This window comes from Aethalodelphis obliquidens, unplaced genomic scaffold, assembly GCF_003676395.1.
Source record: "Aethalodelphis obliquidens isolate GAN/ISIS:26980383/991018 unplaced genomic scaffold, ASM367639v1 scaffold27, whole genome shotgun sequence".
NCBI classification, from domain to species: Eukaryota; Metazoa; Chordata; class Mammalia; order Artiodactyla; family Delphinidae; genus Aethalodelphis; species Aethalodelphis obliquidens.
In genome coordinates, this window is record NW_020837971.1 from 44,003 (window position 1) to 61,633 (window position 17,631).

Here is a 17,631-nt window from a genome sequence, read left to right on the forward strand (position 1 = left end):
CCAAATCTGACCCTGGAGTGCGGAACTGGGAGTGGCAGGTGGGCTCTGCCGGTGCTTCAGCGCCCTCTGGAGGTTGTCTGCTGTAATTGCAACTCTCAGCCCTTCCTCCTCCTTCCCTAGTCCTGGGGCTGCCTTGCCTCCTGCAGCTGCTGCCCTGATTTCATTCTTGTTTTTTATCCAATTGCAATGAAATGTCTTACAGAGGTTTGTAATCTCTTGAAGAAGGAAGATCTTTTAGTCAATACACCTTAACCGTGAGAAGTTGCTTTCAAGAATGAACCTGAAATACTGTACTTTTCTCCTGATGATTCCAAGGAGACACAGCTCAAGTTTTCTAAATCATAAGAAAAACCAAGGTAAATACAATATTCTGAGCCAAAGATGAAAAAGCCGTTTTTAACACCCCCTCCTCATGTCATATGACTGGGATTTAAATCAATCAACTGCCACTGGTTTTTAAATCACATGACCCAACATTAAATCAATCAGCTGCTTCCCTGTAACTCACGTGACTTGGCTTTGAATAGTAAGAAATGCAGAGGTATAAAAATGATGTTCAAACAATAAATGGAAAAACATTTTAGAAAGTTTTTTTCTTTTTGAATGGATGATTCATTGCATACAGAATAAAGGATTCTCTTGTGGATTTCTTGAACTGTAAACACATAGAATGTCTCCATTGGCTTGATTGACTTAGTTTTTTGGGTTTTCTTGTTGTTGTTGTTGTTAACATCTTTATTGGAGTATAATTGCTTTACCATGTTGTGTTAGCTTCTGCTGTATAACAAAGTGAATCAGCTATTCGTATACATATATCCTCATATCCCCTCCCTCTTGCATCTCCCTCCCACTCTCCCTATCCCAACCCTCTAGGTGGTCACAAAGCACTGAGCTGATCTCCCTGTGCTATGCTGCTGCTTCCCACTAGCTATCTATTTAACCTTTGGTAGTGTATATATGTCCATGCCACTCTCTCACTTCATCCCAGCTTACCCTTCCCCCTCCCTGTGTCCTAAAGTCCTTTCTCTATATCTGCCTCTTTGTTCCTCTGCAGCGACTCCTGCTAGGGATGGATACTTCCTTTTATGCTCAGGGAAATCCCCTAACTTGAATACGATTTGAGTTTGATCCAGTGAAACCATCAGAACTTCCCACCAGAGATAAATGAGGAGATTCTGGCCTTTATTAGTATGCATGATGAACACGGGTGTCCTGGCTGTAATTGCCAACCCTCCTATTTTACCTACCTATTTTTATCCACCTTCCTCCCTGTAAGTACCTTTGACCAACCCTGAGCTCAGACTCCTGACCTATTACAGTGACTCTGTCAGTCTTTCTTTAAGAATGGACAGGTAATAAAATGAATTTAACCTAGAAGCAGCAGCTCAGTAAGGGAAATAAAATCACCAGAAGTTATCTAATCACAGCCACAGCCATCCAGGGCTCTGTCTTATCTCCTGGGTCATAAGAATGGGACCTTCCTAAAGTTGAAGGGCATCCAATCAAATAAGTAAAGGTGTTGCTCACCTCTGGCTCTTGGAGGGATTGCTAGGCAGTCTACCCAGTGAATAATAACTGCAAAACACTGTCATGGTCTTGAAACACCTATGTTCCAGGAAAGCTTTTGGGGGTGCATGGGCAAGGTTTCTTTTTGACATCAAGCAAAAAATAAATCATCAAGCTCTTTGAGCACAGGGGTTCTTAAGAGGGCAGTAGAAGGAAGGAATGGGTAGAAAAGACTATCTCCTCTGAAGTGAAGGTCGTTTTTCCAAAAGAGTAGGATTTAGTCTCAGTTTAAGGAGAACGCTTTTAAATAGCTTGGGCAGCTCCAAACTGCGGTTTAGGGAACGAGTGCTTCAAAAGAACAGTGCTTTAAAAGTCCTGGCAAGGCAGCAAGAGGATGAAGAGTTGGTTTTGCGTAGTTTTGAACAAGGAGTAAAGAAGCAGAGGCATCTCTGACTAAAAGGCCCTGAGATCCTATGGCATCAATGGGTCAGTTGCAGGGGGCAGGGGGTGTGGAGGTGATATTTCTCTCTCAACGTCTCCCAGGGTAGCCACCCCTCCCTACCCCACGCCCCTACTCCCTTCACCCTTCCTCCCTCCACTGTTGGGTCCCCAGGGACAGCACTTCTTAAGCTGGAGCGCTCAGGCACCATCTCTGCAGTCTGGATTCTTCCTGGAGCCTGACAAGTTCTGGGACAGGAAGCCAGGTCTGCAAGGCTGCTGGGGTGCAGTCGGACCTGGAGGCCTGGAGGGGAACTGGAGCTCTGAAGCCCAGCCACGTCCTTGAAGCTGAGGGAGGAACACATCCTCCTAACAGTACTTCTCAGGGGTCAGCATGCTTCCCACCTGATGGTGATCCATACTCACCTGAGGCAGCAAGGACTGCCTCTAACTGCCCCCTCGATTCCACCTTAAGGGTCCTCGGACATATGTGAGAGCACAGGCCCCGGATCTCTTTAGTCAGCTGAGGCCAGTGCTGCCGGGGTCCCTCCAGTCCCACCCCCCAGCCCCTCCCTCTGGGACTGTATCTAATAGAAGAAAGAGCACAGAGGAATTGGATGAATCAAGGGACCCGGGAGCCTGGGTATGAGTTTGAAGACCGAGAACCTAAGGCGCAATTACATATTATTGGAAACTCTTGTGGGGCGTGTGGGGGGGAGGTTAGGAGGCTGAGAGGCTGAGTCGACCTGGTGAGTCCAGCCCCAGGACACCACACAGGCATGCCCCCCTCTCCCTGCCATCAGAGAAGGGGTGCCGCAACTCCAGCCGGGACTCTGCACTTCCCCCTCTCTGATTCTCCTCCAGAAGGGCAGGTGGCCCCCCTCTGAGGGCAGCGGCAAGACAATGGACCAAGTGCCCCTGCACTAAGGTGCTACTGGAAGCTCTTCCTGAACAGCAGTGCTGGCTTAGAGCGAACCCGTGCACCGCCGAAGTTGGTCTCGTCCTGAAGCTGAGGGATGCAGGCTTTAAGTCAGCTGCCTCGGCTTTAAATCAATCAGCCCCCCCTTTAAGTCAGGTGACCCGACTTTAAATCACTGTGTGCCCCTCAAGCCTGCAACTTCAAAAGCTGGGAACTTCACTTTGATGCCGGCACCTAACATAGCTGAATGCACACTGTAGTCACTCCCAAGCCTGGCTTAGAGGCAGGATATAAGGTAAGGGGATGGACGTGCACACATGGTGATGAGGGTGTACTTCATGTACCAGAATGGTCTAGGCACTCTGGGGTACAGCAAGCAGTGCACGATACAGCAGCTCCCTGGCAAAGCTGGTGATGAACAGGGAGAGCAGGCACACGCAGGCGTGCAGAGGTTCCAAGACGGGAGCTGGGGCACAGCCAGCTGGGAGGGTGTGACAGCGGAGGATCTGAGCCTTCCTGAGAAAGGCAGACACAGAGGATGGATGCGAAACAAAGACCAGATGAAATATGGATTTGAAAAACACACAGTGCTCTTGGAATTGGGGTGGGGCACCCCGGATTTGAGTCTTCTTACTCCCCAGTACCTAGTGCTTTGGCATTTGCCCAATTACTTATAAAATTTACCTATAATATCTTACCCATAGAATACTGCATTTGTAGTGGTATTGCATGTTAATGTTTCTATAGTGGAATAATCGTTTCTACAAGAAAAATGTACACTATCTGAAATAAATTAAAACCCCTTACTAAAAGGTACTATATCAGACTTCCCTGGTGGTGCAGTGGTTAAGAATCTGCCTGCCAAAGCAGGGGACATCGGCTCCAGCCCTGGTCAGGGAAGATCCCACATGCCACGGAGCAGCTAAGTCCATGCGCCACAACTACTGAGCCTGTAGGCCACAACTACTGAAGCCCGTGCACCTAGAGCCGGTGCTCTACAACAAGCGCAGCAAGGGAAGCCACTGCAATGAGAAGTCCGCACACTGCAACAAAGAGTAGCCCCCGCTCGCCGCAACTAGAGAAAGCCCGCGCATAGCAACGAAGACCCAACTCAGCCGAAAATAAATAAATTAATTAATTATTTTTAAAAAGTACTATATCCTTCTGTACAACTTCTCTGGGAAGAACAGAGAGATAGGGTGGGAGAGTGAGAAAGACCAATATTTAGTGCACATCTCTCATGCAGGTGCTCTGCTGGCTCAGATAGATTTATCCCCACTTTACAAAGGAGGAAATAAGCTCAGAGAGGTTTAGTAATTTTCCCAAAGCCAAACAGCTATTGAGTGGAAGAACCAAGATCTGAGCCAAGCCTGTTACCTTCAAAGCCTAAGTTCTCATCACAACAAAACTCAATTAATATTTACATTTATTGGGCTTCCCTGGTGGCACAGTGGTTCAGAGTCCGCCTGCCGATGCAGGGGACACGGGTTCGTGTCCTGGTCCGGGAAGATCCCACATGCCGCGGAGCGGCTGGGCCCGTGAGCCATGGCTGCTGAGCCTGCACATCCAGAGCCTATGCTCCGCAATGGGAGAGGCCACAACAGTGAGAGGCCCGCATACCGCAAAAAAAAACAAAACAAAACAACAAAAAAAAATTTACATTTATCGAATTACATTGCAACCTGGGGACTTCTTGGCACAATCCAATAAGAGTGAGAAAGAAAGAAATAGCATTGTTCACACAGTCAACCAAAATTTTTGGAGCAGCTGCTAGATGCCAGGGCCTTTTTTGGCATTCAGCAGTGATCGAGATAGGAAGAGTCCTGCTTTCATGAACGATGTAGTGGGGAGGAGAGACGGGTGCAACTTGAGTGAGGGATTTCACCTTGCTGGGCCTCTGTTTTCTCATCTGGAAAATGGGACGGGTGTTCCTCATTTTGTGGGATTGTTTAGCCCTCACATTCTCTGATTCCATAAGAAGCATTTGTTTTCCTGTTTCTTCAAAATTCATTCAGGCCGTGAGCCGTGATGAATGTTGTTAGCTGCTCCCCAAATCACTCTATTCCCACCCTTTTCCTGTGATCCGGTCTTTCCCAAAACATGACTCACAATCAATCAAGTCACAGAACCTAAGGGGCACCCAGCAAAAGTATTCCAACCCTGGCTTCTCAGGAGCTCTGTGGTCTACCTGGCCAGGTAAACTTAACTCACCTGGCACAAGGTGGCCATCCCTGGTTTCACATCAACATGATCTCAGGCACAAACCTCCTTCTTTTTCCATTTTGTCTTTAAGTTACTTGTTGAAACAACTGAACAAATATGACAAAGATATAAAATCAGGCATCTTCTGCCCCCACTGCCTACTAATAAATGACTTTCTGCCACTTTAATGATAAAGATAGAACATTTCAACATTCTGCTGCCCTTATTATTTGTCAATTTTGTTGATATTTCTATTGAATACATCTTTCAATATTTTAACAAAGGAACACTTATTTAGGTTGTTCCATACCCAGTCTTTAGTGGTAAAGTTTTTGTTGTTATATTTCTATTATGTTTCCCTTAAAAATCATTATTCTGTTTAAATGGATTAAGTCAATTCTATAGGCATTTATCTTATGATACTGATGAAATTTATACATAGATGGCAGTAGTACAAGTTGATTGGACTTGAGAACCTCTATTAGCACAGTTAAGTATAAATATTATCTATATGTAAACCAAAGTACATGCTGAGTGAGGTTCTCCGACTCTTTTTCACTGTCTGCCCCTCAAGCCTGTGAGAAATGGTATATTTCCTGCCATCTCAGCAGACAAAGGATGTCACAATCATCAGCACTTGCAGCCCTCCAGTGTGAGCCGTGGGCCCTGAGGAACTCAGGATATGCAAATACAGAATGCTGGCCCCAGAGAGCTGAGGTGCATATCAAAGGAAGGATTTCAGTGAGCCCAGACTCTGGCATTTTCCCATACGAAGAAAAGCGCTACATTCCTCACGTTGAAAGAGCTGGTTTTCCTTAGTTAACAATCACCTTTTGATGTTCTCCATTACCTGCGCCAGTCCCCTGCCCTGTCCCCTCCCCCCAGTACTTTAGCTGAGGGAGGAAGGAGCCCAGAGGGACTCGGCTGAATAAGGGGCCTGCGAGCCTCGGGAGGAGTGTTCAGCCGCTTCCCCGCAGTCGGGAGGAGGGGCGCTGACGCTTCCGCCAGAACCTGCGGCTCCCTTGCCCCGTTTCCCCTCAGAACTCTCAGACCGACCCCCTCCCCACGCCCCCCAGGACCCGCGAGCCAGGCCGAGGGCAGAGGCGACAGGAGGGACCGAAGTTCCCGGGACCAGACGCTGGGGGGCCGCCCTTTCTGCACAGTAGCGGTGGGTGGCAGCGAACCCCTGCCCCTCAGAAGCTGGTCTTGCGCTGCCGCCCGGGCACCGGACCAAGCGGAAGGTCGGCGCTCACTCACCGGGCCCGCCGTCCCCACGACTGTCGCGGCTTCGGCCGCCGGGGCCCCTCCAGAGCCGGCAGCCTCAGTGAGGCCGCCCTCCCCTCGGGCTCCGGGGCAGTTCCGTCACAGCGGAGGGAAGAGACCCCGAGCCGGGAGTTCCAGCTCTGCGGAAACGCGGGCTCCGTTCTGGGCGCAGAGGGTGGGACTTCTCTGCCCCGAGGCCTTCCGGGAGGGAAGGGGCGCTGGAGGAGGGATCCGCCAGGAGCGCAGGGCCCAGTCGGGGGTCCTGGAGGGGCGGCCCGGCCTGGGGGCCCCGCCCACTGTGACCGCAGCCCAGGCCTTTTTCCTGGACTCCTACACAAAAAGTTAGAAGGATACACGGTCTCCAGTAAATATTCACAAATGATTGTTGCTGCTGTGCTTACTATCCTATTAAAGGTGTAAAATCCATAAAACACTTTAAGTTCAAAATTAAATATGAATTTTTACCTTTCTAATTGTGTCTCTGCTATTCACAATTGTCGTTAATGAATCAGAGACTGTGGCATCATTAGTTAAAAATGAGCTTGTGCCGGGCGCGGTGGCGCGCGCCTGTAGTCCCAGCTACTCGGGAGGCTGAGGCAGGAGGATCGCTTGAGCCCAGGAGTTCCGGGCTGTAGTGCGCTATGCCGATCGGGTGTCCGCACTAAGTTCGGCAACAATATGGTGACCTCCCGGGAGCGGGGGACCACCAGGTTGCCTAAGGAGGGGTGAACCGGCCCAGGTCGGAAACGGAGCAGGTCAAAACTCCCGTGCTGATCAGTAGTGGGATCGCGCCTGTGAATAGCCACTGCACTCCAGCCTGGGCAACATAGCGAGACCCCGTCTCTTAAAAGTAAAATATTAAAAAAAAAATGAGCTTGTTAAAAATATAGAACTCAGGCCTACTGGACCTACTGAATCACAACCTGCACTTTTACAATCTCCGCAGTGTACTTGTGTACCCATGAATAGTTGAAAGGTACATTTCTACCTGGACATGTCTTTTCTGTCTGAGAAATACACACATTTTATCCAGTTTGGTATAAATAAAACACTCAAAAATGCATATGCCTGTGTTGAAACCATCATTTTATCATTTCTTTTCCAGATAAGTATAGTCTCTATACTGGTTTTGTGGATCACATGCCATACTCTTTTCTTGTAGTTAGAAATAAGGTAGAGAAAGTTACTTTGTAAAATATATATATATATTAGTGGATACTTGAAGACACTTCTAAATTAAAACCAGTTCTCTTAACTTGCTGTTTTCTTCTTGGGTCATATTATGAACTCTTCCCGTCGCCACATGGCATGTGTACTTTTAATTTCAGGGACTGCTGACATCCCAGGATATGGTCATAGACTTCTCTCAAGAGGAGTGAGAATGCCTGGACCAAGATCAGTGGGAATTGTACAGGGATGTGATGTTAGAGAAGTATAAGAACCAGCTCTCTCGTTGGGTGAGGATACCTTCCTTCCAGAATTCCTTATCCAACCACAGCGTTTAGAGTCCTTCATTTGTAGAATGTCTCCTGGAATCTTCTGCTTCCTACAATAGGGTTTCAGATTGCAACGTTTCAGGAAAGATTGGGAGTTTGTGGGTATAATTTATCTTATTCTTTTAAAATTGCAGCCTCCCTTTTAATTGTATTTTTTAACTGCTTGGGATGTGTCTATATGAACCGTGTACTATATGCTTCTGTTATAGTCCTTACAATATTTTATTGTCTTATTTTCTGTAACAATTTTTCATGGATTCTTTGGGCTTAAGGTGTATTAAAAGGGAGACTGCAATTCTGGGACTTCCCTGGTGATGCAATGGTTAAGAATTCGCCTGCCAATGCAGGGGACACGGGTTCGATCCCCGGTCCCGGAAGATCCCACGTGCCACGGAGCAACTAAGCCAGTGGGCCACAACTACTGAGCCTGCACACCACAGCTACTGAAGCCAGTGTGCCTTGAGCCCGTGCGCCATTCATTTTTTGGAGAATAAAACCACCTCTGAGTGATTAAAATTTAGACCAGCTAGTCAAAATGCTTTATCACCTGTTGTAAAACACTGATCAACGGAACAAGTTTTACTAGGGATAACAGTGTAATCGTATTCTGGAGTTCATACCGGCAATATGGTTTATGACCTTGATGCTGGATCACGACATGTCCATGGTATAACGGCTATTAATTGTCTGTTTGTTCATGATTAAAGTCTCATGTGATCTGAGTTCAGACTGGAGTCATCCTGATTGGTTTCTGTCTATTGCAGATTTCTTTTTCCCATTGCCCCATTGCCCAATTACAAATTTCCCATTGCCGCCTTTCCTCTCTTACCATTTAGACCTAAACTGTTTCTCATTTCTCAAAGTAACATCTTCACGTCCATCATTTCCCATTGTGTTTTCCCTACAATTTCAGTAAAATCAATTCTCTGCCATTATTTATCCTGGGGAAAAAATACATCTTCCTGATGGTGACCAATATTATAGCAAAAAAGTCATGTCATTTTTTATATCACATTTTTTTTTTTTTTTTTTTGCGGTACGCGGGCCTCTCACTGCTGTGGCCTCTCCCACTGCAGAGCGCAGGCTCAGTGGCCATGGCTCATGGGCCCAGCCGCTGCGCGCCACGTGGGATCCTCCCGGACCAGGGCACGAACCCGCGTCCCCTGCATCGGCAGGCGGACTCCCAACCACTGTGCCACCAGGGAAGCCCCACACAGTAGGTTCTTATTAGTTATCTATTTTATACATATTAGTGTATATATGTCAATCCCAATCTCCCAATTCTTCCCACCACCACCACCCCCACCACATTCCCCCCTTGGTGTCCATACGTTTGTTCTCTACATCTGTGTCTTTATTTCTGCCCTGCAAACTGGTTCATCTATACCATTTTTCTAGGTTCCACATATATGCGTTAATATACGATATTTGTTTTTCTCTTTCTGACTTACTTCACTCTGTATGGCAGTCTCTAGATCCATCCACGTCTCTACAAATGACCCACTTTCATTCCTTTTTATGGCTAATATTCCATTGTATATCTGTACCACATCTTCTTTATCCATTCGTCTGCCGATGGGCATTTAAGTTGCTTCCATGACCTGGCTGTTGTAAACAGTGCTGCAGTGAACATTGGGGTGCTTCCATGACCTGACTGTTGTAAACAGTGCTGCAGTGAACATTGGGGTGCATGTGTCTTTTTGAATTATGGTTTTCTCTCCGTATATGCCCTGTGGTGGGATTGCTGGTTCATGTGGTAATTCTGTTTTTAGTTTTTTAAGGAACCTCTATGTAAGGTCGGATCTTAACAAACGGCACCACGAAACAGAGGAAAGCTTCAAGTGAGCTTTATTAGGGAGCGCTCCCGGGCGAGGTTCACTGGTCCGAGAGAAAGGGGCCAGAGAAGTCGCACCCGGGCGAGGGTTGGGCAAGATTTTATAGGGGAAGAAGGGAAAGGGGTGTGGTGAATCTGGGAGGGCGCAGGGTATTCCTTATTTGGTGGTCTTTTCGGGTATCCTGGGGAACTGTTAGTCCCGCCCCTCGAAAGGCGGGAAGGCTGGGCTGGGTTCAAAGTCCCCAGGTCAGTTCCTGGAACTGGGTGGTCCGGAATGTCTCCAGGGCAGTTTCTGGAACTGGGTGGTCCGGCGAGTTTCGGGCTGATGCAACCTGTGAATCTGATTGTGTTCCCCTGCCTCGGGCCAGTTGGCCTTACACTCTATACTGTTCTCCATAGTGATTATATCAATTTACATTCCCACCAACAGTGCAAGAGGGTTCCCTTTAGTATTTTTTTTAAGCCTTGTACCATGGGCATATAAGTAATTCTATTTATATGGAGAACACATAAATAATTCCATTTATGTGTAGTTCTAGAGCAGGCAAAACTAAGCTATGGGGGAAAAATCAGAATATCATTTAACTTTGGAAGTGGGGGTGGGCAGTGATTGGAAAGGAACGTCATGGAACTTTCAGAGACCTTTAGTGATGTCACACTTAAGATTGTGTATTTCATCTGGGATTTCCCTGGTGGCCCAGTGGTTAAGACTCTACACTTCTGCAGCACAGATTTGATCCCTGGTCACGGAACTAAGATCCCACATGCAGTGAAGCGTGGCCTAAGTAAGTAAATAAATAAGCTTGTGTACTTCATCATATGTAAATTTTACCAGAAAAAGAAACTGTAAACAAACATTCTAGCTAATTATATGCATAGGCATATGCTAAAGAGTAAGTGTAATAAAATATTAATTATAGAATCTAGTTGATAAGTATTTGGGTGCTCAATGCACAATTCTTTCAATTTTTCTTTTGAAGATTTTCATGTTAGAAAAATACAGATGGATCAAGAAGCTCAATCTAATAATTGAGAGAAGTTAAAATGAGGACAAAGAATGCAAATGTACAAATATGGAAAGCTTAAGTCGTAAAATTAAACTCAGGATATCAATGTGGCTTTCCTTCTTCCAGCTCTTTTCTTTTCAAGAAATGTAATAAAAATGTGTGAAAATGTAACTAAAACCAAGTGACTCTTCAGTAGCAACATGATTGATTTTTAAAGTATTAAGTTGATTTGATAGTTTTATATGACATTTGTCATGACAATAATGAAAAAACAGAGGAAGTAGAGTGAAAGCAAGATCCCAAGATGTGTAATAAAGTTGGTCAAAGGGTAGACATTTTTTCCCACTGAATATATTTGACATATAACATTATGTAAATTTAAGGGATATAGCATGTGTATTTGATACATTTATATATTGTATATGGTTGCCATTTTAAGGAATTTTAGCACTTCTATCACGTGTAAGTTAGCATTTCTTTTTTGTGGTGGGAATAATTAAGTTCTAGGCTCTTAGCAAGTTTGATGATTATAAAACAATACCCTGTAGTTTTTTAAAATAATGCTTGCCCACTCTACCAAGTGGCAGCTTAGCCTTTCTCCCCTTTCCCTTTCTCTCCGCCCAGGTCATGCCTGGCTCTGCCCTGAGAACTCAGTCCCAGGGTCTCTCCACTAAATGTTAGAAACTCCCCACCTTCACTCTGCCTCAGCTGGAGTTCCTTCTTCAAGGAAGCCTGATGTCGTCCTTCAGGCAGATTTCATGAGCAGCTTTTCTTTCATTAAACCCCTTATCTCACATGTCAAATAAAAAACAAATCTGGACTGAGTAAGGAGAGACTTTATTTGAAAGGATTATTGCAAGGGGTGGAGAGGGAGTGTGGAAGGAGGTACTATTACAGTAAAGAAAGCTCTGCCCATAAATTCTGGAAGCTTCTCTAGGGTTAGGCAAAAAAGGTCTTTGTTTTACAATGAGGAAGAAATAAGCCTGGAAAAAAGCAGTGTGGGGAAGCAGAGTGAAAAGGTGGCTTGGTTGGATAATACATCAAAGAATATTTACCTTGAGGCCCATGTATGCTCAAGACAGGCTGTATGCTGGATGAGGCTGAGGATGGGTCAAAGTTCATGTGTGTGGAAGAAGAAGAGAAGCTTAACGTTTAATAGTCATTGCGCCAAGCTCACTAATCATTTCTGAGGCAAAGAATGGGAATTTGGAGCGTCTGTGTTTGGCCTTGATGTAGGTAAACACAGGGGTGAATCCACAAATCTTATCTAAATCATATGAGGAAGTATGGTTCTCTGCAGTAAGCCATTTCCTAGACACAAGGTAGGGGGTTTCTTTAACCAGTGCTCTTTTCTGGTATCACAGGGATCCAGTAAAGTTCAACAATGTCACACTTCATAATTATACATTCATTAGTATGACTATCTGACTTTTGTATGTCTCACCCATGAAATTATGTTACAGGAAAACATGGGCCGAGTCTATTTTTGCTGCACACCATTATAACCTCAGAGCTGGGCATTCTGAATACTAACTAGTAGTCATAGTATAAAAAGGAAAGAATGAACAAATGGTTTCAGAATAGTCAGTAGAAATTTTACTTCTTTTTTTCACATACATTAAATGAAGGATTTATAGAGCTGCCTTCCTATTCTGAAATATTTTAGTTTTGTGAAAACAGGTTGTTTACACAAACACATAGTATATGGATGGAATTGATTTAACAAAACTTTTAACTGTTGAAGGCAAAATGGCATTTCATTGGGTATTTTATCTTGGGCGTTTGAAGTTTTGTTGAAGTATAATTCATATAGTAAATGATTGCAAAAATAGAGATTTTAATTTGTGAAAAGTGTAACATTTTAGTTTAATTGCCTTTCTTCTCCATCTTCCTGAGAAACAGAATAACCACTATCATCAATCTTGTGAGTACACCTGCACAATGTCTGATGACTCTCATGATGCTTTTTCTTCCCTTAGAATCTCACCTCACTTCCATCCATTCTCCTTTTAAGAAATTAGCCAATCCACAAGCACACTCTGCTTCTGATGTCCTGCCTGAGCAACTCCATAGCTCAATGCAATAAGCAATACAAATTTGCTCTCCTTCTCCTAATGAGATGCCATTTGGAATTGTCAGTATAAGGTGCTCTTCCTTGAGGAAGTAAGTCATTAAAACTTGATTTGTTTTTATAATTACAGGTTACTTTATTCAAGAGGGCTTTTCCACACTTCATTATGATGAAACTGGAAGAAACATGACCTCCTTTAAGAAAAAGAAGTATTTGAAGAAACTATCATGTAAGTAAGCAGTCCTTCCAAAGCATACCTCTCTTGAGGGTAAGGCCAGGTGGGAATTCTCTTTTAGTAAAATAGGGTCAGAGTTATATGCAAAATGGGAATCTCATATCTAACGTAGACCAACTGAGGGTTTCAACAGGAAAATAATTCTCAAAGTCCAAGATATGTTTACTATTACAGGTACTTGAGAAAAAAAATAATGGCAACTTGGGAGTTTAAGGAACCAAGGGTCATTTCGCCCCCTTCCAAGGTACCTTGAACTTAAGCCGAAGAAGCAGAAGAAACTTAAACACCAGAACTTTAGGAGAACTTTAAAACGCAGAAGGGAACCTGAAACTCAGTAATTTTAGTGGGGGAGTGAAGTAGTATTTCCGGAAATAGTTGATTTAAAAGAAAAAGGGCTGTGAGAAGTGGGTGGTCTGTGAGCTCCTCAAGAGCTTAAAGCAGTGCTTCTCAGTGTAATGTGCAAATAAATCACCTAGAGATCTTGTTAAAATGCAGGTTTTTATCCATTAGGTCTTGAGTAGTGACTGAGATTTTGCATTTGAAACAGGCTTTCAAGTGATGCTCATACTATTGGTCCTTGGTCCACACTTTGAGTAGCCAAGTCCCTGTGGAATGTCACAAGGCACACCCCAAAGACAGAGATGTTCAGCAGTAACAAGGAAATGGTACCAGGAAGTGTAGCCCCTGATCATCAACTGAATGGCTAAACTCCACCTGGATTTATAAAAGGAATCCTTTGTAAGGATCTTTGCAAGTTTTCTTCAGTGAGACGGAGATTTGTATAGTACCAGCATGTGTCAAGCAGGCATGTTTAAGGATTTCTTCCGTGTGAATATTAAAATTTAAATTTCTTTTTTATTCTTTAACCCTCAAGGTGGTTTTTATATTGTCAATGAAAAAAAATTAATCAATAGTTGATTGAAGAAAGAAATGGAAAATTTTATTCAAGCCAGTTTGATGATTTTAACCTGAGAGACAGTCTTCAGAAAACTCTGAGATTGTCTTCATTATGTTTATGGCTTCCTTTGCTGTGCAAAAGGTTTTAAGTTTAATTAGGTCTGATTTATTTTTGCTTTTGTTTCCATTACTCTAGGAGACAGATCCAAAAAAAATATTGTTGTGATTTATGGCAAAGAGTGTCTGTCTATGTTTTCCTCTAGGAGTTTTATAGTATCCAGTCTAACATTTAGGTTTTTAATCCATGTTGAGTTTACTTTTGTATATGGCGTTAAGGAATGTTCTAAATTCATTTTTTTACATGTAGCTGTCCAGTTTTCCCAGCACTACTTATTGAAGAGACTGTCTTTTCTCCATTGTATATTCTTGCCTCCTTTGTCATAGATAAATTGACCATAAATGTGTGGGTTTATTTCTGGACTTTCTATCCTGTCCCATTGATCTATGTGTTTGTTTTTTGTGCCAGTACCATACTGTATTGATTACTGTAGCTTTGTAGTATAGTCTTAAGTCAGGGAGCCTGATTCCTCCAGCTCCGTTCTTCTTTCTCCAGATTGTTTTGGCTATTCGGGATCGTCTATGTTTCCATACAAATTTTAAAATCATTTGTTCTAGTTCTGTGAAAAATGCTATTGGTAATTTGATAGGAATTGCATTGAATCTGAAGACTGTCTTGGATAGTATTTTCATTTTAACAATGTTGATTCTTCCTATCTAAGAACATGGTATATATATCTTTCCATCTGTTTGCGTGGGCTTCAATTTCTTTCATCAGCACCTTACAGTTTTCGTAGTACAGGTCTTTTGCCTTGTTAGGTAGGTTTATTCATAGCTATTTTATTCTTTTTGATGCAGTGGTAAATGGGATTGTTTTCTTAATTTTTCTTTCTGATATTTTGTTGTTAGTATACAGAAATAAACTTAAAAGCTTTGCATAACAAAGGAAACCATAAACAAAATGAAAAGACAACCTACAGAATGGGAGAAAATACTTGTAAATGACACAACCAACAAGGGCTTAATTTCCAAAATATATGAACAACTTATACAGTTCAATATCAAAAAAACTAAACAAACCAATCAAAAAGTGGGCAGAAGACCTAAATAGACATTTCTCTGAAGAAGACATACAAATGGCCAACGGGCACATGCAAAGATCCTCAGCATCATTGATTACTAGAGAAATGCAAATGAAAACTGCAATGAGATACCACCTCAAACCGGTCAGAATAGCTGTCATCAAAAAGTCTACAAATAATAAATGGTGGAAAATGTGTGGAGTAAAGGGAACCCTCCTACACTGTTGGTGGGAATGTAAATTGTTGCAGCCATATGGAGAACAGTATGGAGGTTCCTTAAAAGACTAAAAATAGAGTTACCATATGACCCAGCAATCCCACTGCTGGGCATATATCTGGAGAAAATGATAATTCAAAAAGATACATATACCTTAATGTACATAGAAGCACTATTTACAATAGCCAACACTTGGAAGCAATGCAAATGTCCATCAACAGAGGACTGAATAAAGAAGATATGGTACTTATATGCAATGGAATATTACTTAGCCATAAAAAAGAATGAAATAATGTCATTTGCAGCAACATGGATGGACCTAGAGATTATGATACTAACTGAGGTAAGTCAGACAGAGAAAGACAAATATCACGATATCACTTATATGTGGAATCTAAAAAAAAATACAAATGAACTTATTTACAAAACAGAAATAGACTCACAGACATAGAAAAACTTATGGTTACCAAAGGAAAAAGGGTGGGAGGGATAAATTCAGAATTTGGGATTAACAGATAGACACTAATATATATCAAATAAATAAGGGCTTACTGTATAGCACAAGGAACTTTATTCAATATCTTGTAATAAACTATAATGGAAAAGGATCTGAAAAAGAATATATATATATAAACATAACTGAATCACTTTCTGTACACCTGAATCATTGTAAGTCAACTATACTTCAGTAAAAAAAAAAGAAAACTTAAAAAAAAGAAAGCTCTGAGGTCAAACACAGTTATTATATACAGTTTTTGAGACAAAGGGTTATATGTCAAATGACATATTGACAGTTTACACAATCCAGATCTGCATATGCAAAGGCAGTAGTGGGTCATCTTGACCCTTTACAAGATGAAGAAGGAATGTTATCTCCTAAGGAGGTCTGGTTAAGGAAGATGCACAATACACACCAAAGAGGAGGGGGTAGGAAAAAAAAAAAAAAGAGGAGGAAGGCCCAAAGGGGCAGAGAAAATTTTGTTTAAATTTTTCTTGTCTTGCTATAAAATATGAATTTTATTTCATTGATATAAAAATATGGTCCTGGTTACAAATTTAACTTTAGTGATAAAAAAAAGAGTTTCTGTTTATTGAGCCAGGACTTTGTCAATCTTTGAATTGAGCCTTGTCAGTCTTTTCCGGGGCCTGCTCATTAATCCCCATAGAGGCTTGAGGCTAAAGTTGTGACTAACTAAGTACTTAACACTGAATGATGAAGAAGTGAAAGACATCTTTTTCCCCTGAAGCAGAATGTAAATTCATGCCTAATGGAAATCACGGCTTTCAATCTCTAAGTACATTAGTGAATTCGTATATCATCTCTAGCAAGTCAATATTTGAACCACTTTAGGAAGTATTTCTCACAATAACCAGTCTATTTATCAGAAACATATTTAATTTTTTTCCCTGGAATTTTTAATGCTTTTAATTTAAATTTTTTGTTTTATAATACAGTTTTATGTATTTTGTAAAAAGCTGTTTACACGTAGTGCATCCCTTTAACTGTATAGTAATTTTCAGTGGAGGTTGTTTAGAGCATGCAGTTGAAATCAAGACTCAAGCATAATCAATAAAAATACATGTACCAGGGCTTCCCTGGTGGCGCAGTGGTTGAGAGTCCGCCTGCCGATGCAGGGCACACGGGTTCATGCCCCGGTCCAGGAAGATCCCACATGCCGTGGAGCGGCTAGGCCTGTGAGCCATGGCCACTGAGCCTGCGCGTCCGGAGCCTGTGCTCCGCAATGGGAGAGGCCACAACAGCGAGAGGCCTGCGTACCGCAAAAAAAAAAAAAAACAAAAAACATGTACCAGTTCAGCTGTCCCTAAACTCAAAGCTAAAGCATGCGTGTATCCTGAACAAAATAAGAAAGATCTATTTAATGAAAACTCCATCTCCCATGGCTGGAGCAGATGGATCACTTTAAATTGAGTCACAGTTGATAACCATTTCTCCAAGATTTACATTTCATACCCAGTATTCCTGTAGAACTCTTATGCTGTTCAGTATATAGTTACTTGATAGGAAAATTTTCTAGAGACCATGTAGAAAATGAATTCATTATTTTAAATAATTTAAAAAAATATCATTTGCTTCCCAGTTAATGGTTCTGGAGGAGGATGTATAGTGAGATAATTGTTATTAATTACTTGACCTTATGATTTTCAATCATTCTCTCTATGGAGTTGGGTATTTTGGATTTTTTCACTTAAAGTTAAAATGTGAGTATTTTTCTATTATTAACTACACTTTGAAAACATCTGATAATATTTGTATAGTTTGTCATTACGTGGATGCTTTTACATTCAGTTTGGACATTTTTTCCTTATTTTTTCCCTAATTTTTCACTAATTTTAGCAATAAATTTTGTCTGCTTGACCCTATGGTTTCTTCAAAAGACATTTATGT